This window comes from Somniosus microcephalus, chromosome 28 (assembly GCF_052327205.1).
Source record: "Somniosus microcephalus isolate GS21.2 chromosome 28, FLI_Smic_1.0, whole genome shotgun sequence".
Taxonomy (NCBI): domain Eukaryota; kingdom Metazoa; phylum Chordata; class Chondrichthyes; order Squaliformes; family Somniosidae; genus Somniosus; species Somniosus microcephalus.
In genome coordinates this window covers 12,921,032-12,932,362 of record NC_141014.1, presented here as the reverse complement: position 1 = coordinate 12,932,362, position 11,331 = coordinate 12,921,032, and the positions used below count along the sequence as shown (strand labels likewise).

General features: G+C 46.2%; 2 non-coding genes across 2 annotated transcripts; both read right to left on the bottom strand.

The window, feature by feature from the left end:
* Positions 1-5,434: 5,434 nt before the first annotated feature.
* Positions 5,435-5,507, bottom strand: trnar-ucu (transfer RNA arginine (anticodon UCU)). Its single transcript has one exon. It is a non-coding gene; the product is annotated as a tRNA-Arg (tRNA).
* A 5,349-nt stretch (positions 5,508-10,856) lies between these two features.
* trnar-ccu (transfer RNA arginine (anticodon CCU)) lies at positions 10,857-10,929 on the bottom strand. Its single transcript has one exon. It is a non-coding gene; the product is annotated as a tRNA-Arg (tRNA).
* Between the last annotated feature and the right edge of the window lie 402 nt (positions 10,930-11,331).

Below are 11,331 nucleotides of genomic sequence, written 5' to 3'. Positions count from 1 at the left end.
TGTATACAAAGGAATGAAAATCATGAGACTTAAGGGTCAGTTTGTGACCGCCAAATAATTATTTACAGGGCAAATTATTCTCACCGCAGACAGAAAATCTTTGATTAGGATTTAAAATGCACATCAGCTGCTGTGACTCTGATCTTCTATTCAGTTGCTGCAGTTTGAAGGTAACTTTGTCTAGTTTGCAGCCCATCCCCCATCGCTGCTGTTACCTGCTGAGTCTGTGACTGTCCCACTGGTTTATTTTGCTGCTGTCTGGGTTCCTGGTCAGAAATTCACTCTCCTGGGCCGACGTCCATTTCTGGATCTTATGGTGGCCTCCAACTTCACCAGTGCTTTCTGCCACACAGCATTTCTCCACATTTCCACAGAAATACCTCCAGCGTACCTCTCAGTTACTCCGCCCTCCCAAATCCCTTCAGAATGTCTATCAACTTGCGAACACTGCCCTGACCATCTACCAGTTTATTCTGGATGGCTGCATTGACATTCTGGGCCTTGACGGCTATATCATAGTTGTAGTGTATGTGCTTTTAAGAGCCCCAGGTGTGCTGTAATGCCGGTAATGGCCACTCGGGCTATATAAGCCTGTATATTGTGTATATCCGTTAGAACCCCCCCCCCAGACTTTGCTTAGTAAACAGCTATGAACCAACTCCTGTCTTCAGTGTCTCTATCAACACACGGACACTACAGTGGCGACGAAGTGGAAACGGACTTACCTGCAATTCGGCAGCACCTCAAGAACATCGATTCCTCGGGCGTCCAGAAGACTCAAGAAAGTGAGAGAAGCTGTGGTTTCACCAGCTGGCCAAGCTGGTGGCAGGTACTGCGCTAATCCTTCCTGGGCGTCAGGCTGGGGCTCCAGCGGCTGGCTCTACAGATAAGACAGGCAGCGAAATCGGAGGCAAGCAATAACGGACTGGGAGGGAGCACTCGGGAGACGGCCGGCGCTGCAAGCAGGTCGGCGTTCAGACCTGGAGAGAAAGCCCGGCGGGAACGAGTCTCCAACTGTGAATAAATTTTAAAAAGAGAACGGAAACCGCGGGAAACAGCGTTGTCATCGGCAGCAGCGGCGGGAAAGCGCGGGAAGCGCCATATCTTTTCTGCAGAACAGAAAGAAAAGCGTGGGAAGCGCCATATCTTTTCTAAGATGCCTAAGTCTGGCAATATTGATGCTTTTGATAGCGAAATAGAGGATTGGACCACATATGTGGAAAGAGTAGAGGTATATTGCACTGCAAATGGAATAGAAGATGAAAGAAAAAGCTTCAGTACTGCTGAACCTAATGGGCGCAAAGGCATGCGGGCTGTTACGAAATGTAATCACTCCAGCCAAACCAAAGGACAAGAATTTTAAAGAAATTGTTGATACCCTGCAGGAGCACTTAAACCCAACACCGCTGCTGATAGCGGAATGATTCAAATTCTCCAAGAGAAATCAACACAAGAATGAAAGTAACGCTGATTACCTCACCGAATTAAGAAAGCTATCAAAGTACTGCCAATTCGGGGCAGGACTAGCAGATTATCTTCGAGACAAATTCGTCTGCGGTCTCTTAAGTGAAGGAACACAAAAAAGGCTGCTTTGTGAAAAAGATTTAACACTGGACAAGGCTTTCAGTATGGCTGTATCATACGAAGCAGCAGCAAGAGGAGCTGCAGAGATACAACAAAAGACACAGGACTTCGGCACCCATGAAATGACACAGGGTTTCGAAAGATGTTATCGCTGCGGCAGATCCACCCATAACCAGAGGGACTGCTGGTTCAAGGACAAAGCATGCAGGCAATGCGGAAAGGTTGGACACATTGCACAGGTATGCCGATCTGGACAAAATAAATCCACAGACAGAAAAAAAAAAATCAATAAAGAAAAGTACAGAAAGGTACAAATGATGACGGACAGCAGCTCCGAAGACCAGAAAAGCGATAGTGACTCTGAAAACAAGAGACTAAGCTGTCTCAAATTACATAATGTACTTGCCAAAGATGATTACCAAACCATTTGGGTTACCCTCACGATAGCAGGGTCCCCAGTTAAAATGGAACTAGATACAGGATCAGCTCTAACCGTAATAAATCGACAGGATTACGAGAGGCTATTTCCGCATATACCTTTAAAAGACGCATCCATTATCTTAAAAACATATACGGGGCAGAAAGTATACCCCAAAGGAAAAATAAGGGTGCCTGTTGTATACAACGGCAAAGAAATACAAAAGTTGTATTTATACATTCTACAAGATGGTGGTCCACCGTTGTTGGGACGTGAATGGATCAGAAAGATACGTTTAGACTGGCACTCCATTCAGGCACTGACGGTGACCAGTAAGGAAAAAAACAGTGATGACATCATACCTAAACGATTAAAAGACACCTTGGCCAACGCCAAAGAAGTGTTTCAAGAGAAACTAGGAACCTTGAAAGGCATCACCGCCTCAATAAAAGTGGAAGATGCAGCAATTCCCAAGTTTTTTAAGGCAAGACCGGTGCCATACGCAATTCGTCCAGCAGTCGAGGCAGAGCTGGGGAATTTGGAAAAGGCAGGCATATTATCCAAAATAGATTGGAGCAAGTGGGCAACACCCATCATTCCAGCCATGAAGAAAGCATTGAATAATGATAAATCTGAAGAACAGAGAAAAATTCGCATCTGTGGAGACTTCAAGGTGACTGTAAACCCGGTCCTTCACACAGTACAGTATCCTCTTCTGAGGAGGGAAGATATTTTCACCTCACTATCCGGAGGGAAACGTTTCACCAAAATTGACTTGGCACAGGCATATCTACAGATGGAGGTTGAAGAGGCCTCTAAAAAATATCTCACGATAAATACACACAAAGGTCTATACCAGTACAATCGACTGGTTTTCGGTGTAGCATCCGCTCCAGCTATCTGGCAAAGAGCTATGGAGCAAGTCCTCCAAGGGATTCCGGGTACTCAATGCTACCTAGACGACATCCTTGTAACAGGAGAAAACGACAACGAGCACCTTGCCAATTTGGAGCAGGTGCTCACTAGGCTGAGAGAACGGGGCCTACGAGCAAATCACCCCAAGTGCGAATTTTTCCAAAATCAAATATCATATTGTGGCCACATAATTAATAAGGAAGGGTTGCATAAGTCACCTGAAAAAATTGAAGCGGTCATAAAAGCCCCAGCACCTGAAAATGTTTCACAATTAAGGTCGTTCCTGGGATTAATAAATTACTATCATAAATTTTTACCGAACTTATCAACTCTTCTACACCCTCTTAATGAACTGCTACAAACAGGAGTGATTTGGAAATGGAACGAAGACTGTAAACGTGCCTTCCATAAATGCAAAGGCTTAATCACATCCGAAGAAGTTTTGGCTCATTACAACCCATCACTGCCAATCAGACTGGCGTGCGATGCATCCCCTTACGGCATAGGAGCAGTATTATCGCATAAATTCCCTGATGGCTCAGAACGGCCGATAGCTTTTGTGTCATGCTCATTAAACTCAGCTGAGCGTAACTATGCCCAAATCGACAGGGAGGCACTCAGCCTGATATGGGGAGTGAAGAAATTCAACCATTACTTACACGGACAAAAATTTACCTTGTTGACTGATCATCAACCCCTCATCTCCATATTCAACCCTAAAAAGGGTGTTCCCATTATGACAGCGCAAAGGCTACAGAGGTGGTCCCTTTATCTAGGGGCACACCAATACAACATAGAATACAAAGGATCAAAACAGCATGGGAATGCTGACGGTTTATCGCGCCTACCGTTGCCAACGGTAGAAGAGACACCTACAGTAGCCCCAGTGGAGATGTTCCACTCTACCATTGTGGAATGTCTACCAGTAACAAATTCTGCCATTGAAAGGGAGACGAGAAATGACCCGACTCTCTCACGGGTCTACGATTTAACAGTGAAGGGATGGCCGGCACATGGCGAACCACTGTTGCCAGCATTCTCGCAAAGAAGAGAACAGCTGTCAGTGTGCCGAGGAACCTTGATGTGTGGATCCAGAGTGGTGATTCCACCCAAACTCCAGGATAAAGTGCTAAAGGAGCTTCACGAGGGGCATCTGGGTGGAGTGAAAATGAAGAACCTAGCCAGGGCGTTTGTATGGTGGCCAGGTATCGATGGAGACATCGAAGAAATGACCAAGAGCTGCCTAGGATGCCAGAAGGCCCAAAACGCTCCACCACAAGCCCCTCTACATCCATGGGAGTGGCCCTCATCTCCCTGGCAAAGGGTACACATCGACTTTGCTGGTCCATTTATGGACTCAATGTTCTTAATCGCGGTTGATGCACACTCCAAGTGGCCGGAGGTAATAAAGATGTCCTCCACCACCACGGAAAAAACCATCACAGTATTAAGGACCATATTTGCCAGGAATGGGCTGCCGGAACAGATCTGTTCTGATAATGGACCGCAATTTGTGTCCGAAGAATTCAGGAAATTCTGAAAAACAATGGGGTTAAGCACTACACGTCCGCCCCATACCATCCCGCCACCAATGGATTGGCTGAAAGGTTTGTCCAGACCTTCAAGAAGGCCATAAAGGCCATGGATAATGAAGACATAAAACTTCAACACAAGGTGGATAACTTCTTATTCGCATACAGGAATGCAACACATATGGTTACCAACCAAACTCCCGCCATGATGTTCTTCAATAGAAACCTAAGATGCCGGCTGGATTTGGTCAAGCCCAACATCAGAAGGGACGTGGAGAACCGGCAGTTTCAAGGCATGAATGAAAGGCCAACTAGAACCTTCCAGATAGGTCAACAAGTTTTAGCCCGGGACTACCGTACCGAGAAATGGCAGCCTGGAACTATCTGCACACGACTAGGACCACTGATGTATACCGTGGACATTGGAGAAAGCATAATAAGGCGCCATGCTGACCAAATCATAGACTCATCCGAAAAGGGACAACCTACACCACAACTCTATACGTCTAACGATGAAGTAGAGATACCCATATCTACCTCCGATCCGGTGATACTGGAACCCGATGAACCCGACACTGGCATTCAAGCCGAATCAGCCTTGCCAAAAGAACCTACTGCACCACCAGAAACTACTACACCACCGAGGCGTTATCCGGACCGAGTCACGAAGCCTCCTGAGAGACTGACTTATATTTGATTAACTGCAGCAATGTGTAGATTATTTTTCTTATAACATGTAATTAATAATTACTTAAAATATGATGTACTGGTTAACTAAAAGGGGAGGAATTGTAGTGTATGTGCCTTTGAGAGCCCCAGGTGTGCTGTAATGCTGGTAATGGCCACTCGGGCTATATAAGCCTGTATGTTCGTTAGAACCCCCCGCCCCCAGACTTTGCTTAGTAAACACCGATAAACCAACTCCTGTCTTCAGTGTCTCGATCAACACACGGACACTACAATAGTACCAATCTTAAAAATACATCACCCCAGATGGGACTCGAACCCACAATCCCTGACTTAGAAGGCCAGTGCCTTATCCATTAGGCCACTGGGGTTATACATAAAGCAATGAAAATCATGAGACTTAAGGGTCAGTTTGTGACCGCCAAATCATTATTTACAGGGCAAATTATTCTCACCGCAGACAGAAAATCTTTGATTAGGATTTAAAATGCACATTGTTGGGTGGCTAATGAATCGATTCACCACATTCTTCCCATGTGGCCCGAATACTATGGTAGGTAATCAATCAAACCCAAACTGCACAGCCAGAGTAAAGTTTGTACAGGACACAATTTCAAACTTTGCAAATGACACAAAACTTGGAAGTGCAGTGAACAGTGAGGAGGATAGTGATCGACTTCAAGAGGACATAGACAGGCTGGTGGAATGGGCGGACATGTGACAAATGAAATGTAACGCAGAAAACTGATACATTTTGGTAGAAGGAATGAAGAGAGGAAATATATACGAAAGGGTACAATCCTAAAGGGGTGCATAAACAGACAAAACTAGGGGTGTATGTACACAACTCATTGAAGGTGGCAGGGCAGGTTGAGAAAGCAGTTAAAAAAGCTTACGGGATCCTGGGCTTCATGAATAGAGTTGTAGAGTCATAGAGTCATAACGGCACAGAGGGAGGCCATTCAGCCCATCCAGTCCGTGCCGGCTCTCTTTAGAGCAATCCAGTCAGTCCCATTCCCCCGCTTTATTCCCATAGCCCTGCAAGTTTATTTCCCTCAAGTGCCTATCCAGCCTCCCCTTGAAAACATTGAGTGTCTCCACTTCCACCACTTCCGTCGGCAGCAAGTTCCAGGTCATCACCATTCACTGTGTAAAAAAGTTTTTCTCACACACCCCCTGTATCTCTTGCCCAATTCCTTAAATGTGTGCCCCCTAGTCCTTGTACCATCAAGTAGTAGGAACAGCCTTTCCCCGTCTAGCCTATCCAAACCCGTCATAATCTTGTACACCTCTATCAAATCACCCCTCAACCTCCTTTGCTCTAACGAAAACAAATCCAGCTTCTCCAACCTGTCCTTATAGCTAAGATCCCCCATCCACGGAACCATTCTCGTAAATCTCCTCTGCACCCTCTCAAGGGCCTTCACATCCTTCCTAAATTGTGGTGACCAGAACTGGATGCAATACTCCAGTTGTGGTCCAACCAGCGCTTTATAAAGGTTCAGCATAACTTCTCTACTTTTGTACTTAAAACCTAAAACCTCTATTTATGAAGCCCAAGATCCCGTATGCTTTGTTAACCACTCTCTCAATATGTCCTGCCACCGAGGTATAGAGTAGAAAATCGTGGAAATTATGATGAACCTTTATAAAACACTGGTTCGACCCCAACTGGAGTATTGTGTCCAATTCTGGGCATCGCACTTTAGGAAGGATGTGAAGGCCTTAGAGAGGGTGCAGAAAAGATTTACGAGAATGATTCCAGGGATGAGGGACTTTAGTTATGTCGATAGACTGGAGAAGCTGGGGTTGTTTTCCATAGAGCAGAGAAGATTGAGAGGAGATTTGATAGAGGTGTTCAAAATCATGAGGGGTCTGGACAGAGTAGATAGAGAGAAACTGTTCCCATTGGTGGAAGGGTCGAGAACCAGAGGACACAGATTTAAAATGATTGGCGGAACAGTCAAAGGCGACGTGTGGAATAACTTGTTCACTCAGGTTGGTGGAGGCAGATTCAATCACGGCTTTCAAAGGGGAATTGGATAAGTACCTGCAGGAAAAACATTTGCAGGGCTACGGGGAAGGGGCAGGGACAGTGGGACTAGCTGAAGTGGTATTGCAGAGAGCCGGCACGGGCTCGACGGGCCGAATGGCCTCCTTCAGTGCTGTAACCATTCTATGATAACCTTTTGGTCACCTGTCCTAGTATCTCCTTATGTGGCTCGGTGTCAAATTCTGTCTGATAATCGCTCCTGTGAGCCCCTTGGGGCGTTTTACTACTTAACAGACGCTATATAAATGCAAGTTGTTGCTGTAGATGGCTCTGGCACGGCACGTGAGCAGCGGCTGATATGATGGGTGAAAATAGCTTCCCTCTATGCTTAACTTTCCAGGATTAGGGAAATGTGAGGAATTTCATAGCGGTCAATTGTCCTCAGGTGGGGTGCTGTTTGTATTCTGCCCCAGTGGCCTAATGGATAAGGCACTGACCTCCGAAGCCAGGGATTGTGTGTTTGAGTCTCATCTGGGGTGATGTGTTTTTAATGATTGACACTATGGCGGATTAGACGGGGCAAGTGGTGGAAAGTACAGCCAGGCGGGGAGGCTGCATTAATCGTAACTTGTGAGCCAAGTTTCCGTCAAGGCCGTGGTGTCAATGCAATCATCCGCAATAAGCTCAAGGGTGGTAAAGGCCTTGTGGACAAGTGGATCAACATTTCGAGGAAGTGGGAGCAGGAATTTGGGAGGGCCGAGTAACCAAGAAGTTTGCTGCAGGTATTTCTGTGGAAATTTCCAGGGCTGACTGATGTAAACAAAGAGGTGGATGGTCAGTGGGCCCAGGTAACTTTAAACTTGTAGCTTGGGCTAGAATGCAACCACACAGGATCGTACCTATCAGCCAAGGTCCCAGACTCCTCCATCACCATCCCTGGGTATGTCCCGTCCCACAAGCAGGACAGACCCAGCAGAGGTGGCGGCCCAGTGGTACACAGACAGGAGGGAGTGGCCCTGGGAGTCCTCAACGCTGACTCCGGACCCCATGAACTCTCATACCATCAGGTGGACTTCAATGTCCATCGCCATAAGAACATAAGAAGTAGGAGCAGGAGTTGGCCATACAGCCCTTCGAGCCTGCTCCGCCATTCAATAAGATCATGGCTGATCTTCGACCTCAACTCCACTTTCCCGCCCGACCCCATATCCCTTGTTCCCCCGAGAGTCCAAATATGTATCTATCGCAGCCTTGAATATAGTCCACGACTCAGCATCTTTCGGGGCAGAGAATTCCAAACATTCACAACCCTCTGAGTAAAGAAATTCCTCCTCATCTCAGTCTTAAATGGTCGACCCCTTATCCTGGGATTGTGACCCCTGGTTCTAGACTCTCCAGCCAGGGGAAACAACCTCTCAGCATCTACCCTGTCAATCCCACTCAGAATCTTATATGTTTCAGTGAGATCACCTCTCATTCTTCTAAACTCCAGAGAGTATAGGCCCATTCTACACAATCTCTCATCATAGGACAGCCCTCTCATCCCAGGAATCAATCTAGTGAACCTTCGTTGCACCGCCTCTAAGGCAATTATATCCTTCCTTAGGTAAGGAGACTAAAACTGTGCCCAGTACTCCAGGTGTGGTCTCACCAAAGCCCTGTACAATTGTAGTAAGACTTCCTTACTCTTGTGCTCCAACACCCTTGCAATAAAGGCCAACATGCCATTTGCCTTCCTAATTGCTTGCTGTACCTGCATGCTAACTCTCTGTGTTTCCTGTACGAGGACACCTAAATCTCTCTGAACACCAACATTTAATAGTTTCTCACCATTTAAAAAATATTCTGTTTTTCTATTCTTCCTAACAAAGTGAATAACCTCACCTTTCCTCACATTATTCTCTATCTCCCTCCTTATTGCCCACTCACTTAATCTGTCTAGATCCCTTTGCAGGCTCCTTGTGTCCTCCTCACAGCTTACTTTTCCACCCAGCTTTGTATCGTCAGCAAATCTGGATACATTGTCCTCGGTCCCTTCATCTAAGTCATTAATATAGATTGTAAATAGCTGAGGCCCAAGCACCCCACTAGTTACAGCCTGCCAACCGGAAAATGACCCGTTTATCCCTACCCGCAGTTTTCTGTCTGTTAGCCACTCCTCTATCCATGCTAATATATTACCCCAACCCCAGGATACCTTATCTTGTGCAGTGTTGTGGTTGTTGGAGGTCAATCACCTCAGCCCCAGGACATCGCTGCAGGAGTTCCTCAGGGCAGCGGCTCACCACCACCTTCTCAAGGGCAATTAGGGATGGGTAATAAATGCTGGCCTTGCCAACGACGCCCGCATCCCAGGAAGAAATCAAAATAAAACATTTTACGTTGCACCTGATTGAATGCCTTTTGGAAATGCAAATATACAACATCCACTGGTTCCCATTTATCTACCCTGCTAGTTACATCCTCAAAATACTCCAATAAATTTGTTAAACACAATTTCCCTTTCACAAAAACCTAATCATATGATTTTCTAAGTGCATTGTTACCACTTCCTCAATAATGGATTCCAACATTTTCCCGATGACTGATGTCAGGCTAACTGGCCTGTCTTCTCTCTCCCTCCTTCTTGTGGATGATTGCATTGACCTTACGGCCTTGTTGGAATCTTGGCTACAGGTGATAATACAATCCTCCTTAATGCAGCCTCCCCGCCTGGCAGCACCTTCCACCACTTGCCCCGCCTAAACTGCCGTTGTGTCAATCATTAAAAACACATCACCCCAGATAAGACTCGAACCCACAATCCCTGGCTTAGGAAGTCAGTGCCTTACCTATTGGGCCACTGGGGCTGAATACAGAAGATAACCCGCCTGAGGGCAATTGACCGCTCCGAAATGTGACATCTGCCTCAGTTTCAGAGTCTTCGAAAGTTCAGCAGAGATGGGAGCTATTTTCACCCATCATATCTGTCACTGCTCGCGCCATACCAGAGCCACCGACAACAACAACTTGCATTTATACAGCACCTTTAACCTAGTAAAATATCCCAAGGTACTTCACAGGAGCGATTATCAAACAAAATTTGACACCGAGCCACATAAGGAGATATTAGGACAGGAGTCCTGAACCTTGGTCAAAGAGGTAGGTTTTAAGGAACATTGAAAGGAGGAGAGAGAGGCAGCGATGTTTAGGGAGATACCGTGCCCACTGTCCATTCCCCGACCCTGCCCACTCTTTGTTTTCAGCAGTGAGCCCTGGAACTTTGCTCAAATTTGATTCCCAATTCCTAGCCTTCTCTGCCATCAATACTAAACTGCTCCACTGGACAACTCAGCTGCTGTGACTCTGATCTTCGATTCAGTTGCTTAAGTTTGAAGGTAACTTTGTCCAGTTTGCAGCCCATCCCCCATCGCTGCTGTGTCTGTGACTGTCCCACTGGTTTATTTTGCTGCTGTCTGGGTCCTGACCAGAAATTCACTCTCCTGGGCCGACGTCCATTTCTGGATCTTATGGTGGCCTCCAACTTCACCACTGCTTTCTGCCACACAACACTTCTCCACATTAACACCTCCAGCGTACCTCTCGGTTACTCTGCCCTCCCAAATCTCTTCAGAATATTTATCAACTTGCGAACACTGCCCTGACCATCTCGGAGTTTATTCTGGATGGTTGCATTGACATTCTGGGCCTTGACGGCTATACCATAGTGCCAATCTTAAAAACATATCACCCCAGATGGGACTCGAACCCACAATCCCTGGCTTAGGAGGCCAGTGCCTTATCCATTAGGCCACTGGGGCTGTATGCAATGCAATGAAAATCATGAGACTTAAGGGTCAGTTTGTGACCGCCAAATCATTACTTACAGGGAAAATTATTCTCACCGCAGACAGAAAATCTTTGATTAGGATTTAAAATGCACATTGTTGTGTGGCTAATGAATCGATTCACCCCATTCTTCCCATGTGGCCCGAATACGACGGTAGGTAATCAGTCAAACCCAAACTGCACAGCCAGAGTAAAGTTTGTACAGGACACAATTTCAAACTTTGCAGATGACACAAAACTTGGAAGTGCAGTGAACAGTGAGGAGGATAGTGATAGACTTCAAGAGGACATAGACAGGCTGGTGGAATGGGCAGACATGTGACAAATGAAAGTTAACGCAGAAAACTGATACATTTTGCTAGAAGGAATGAAGA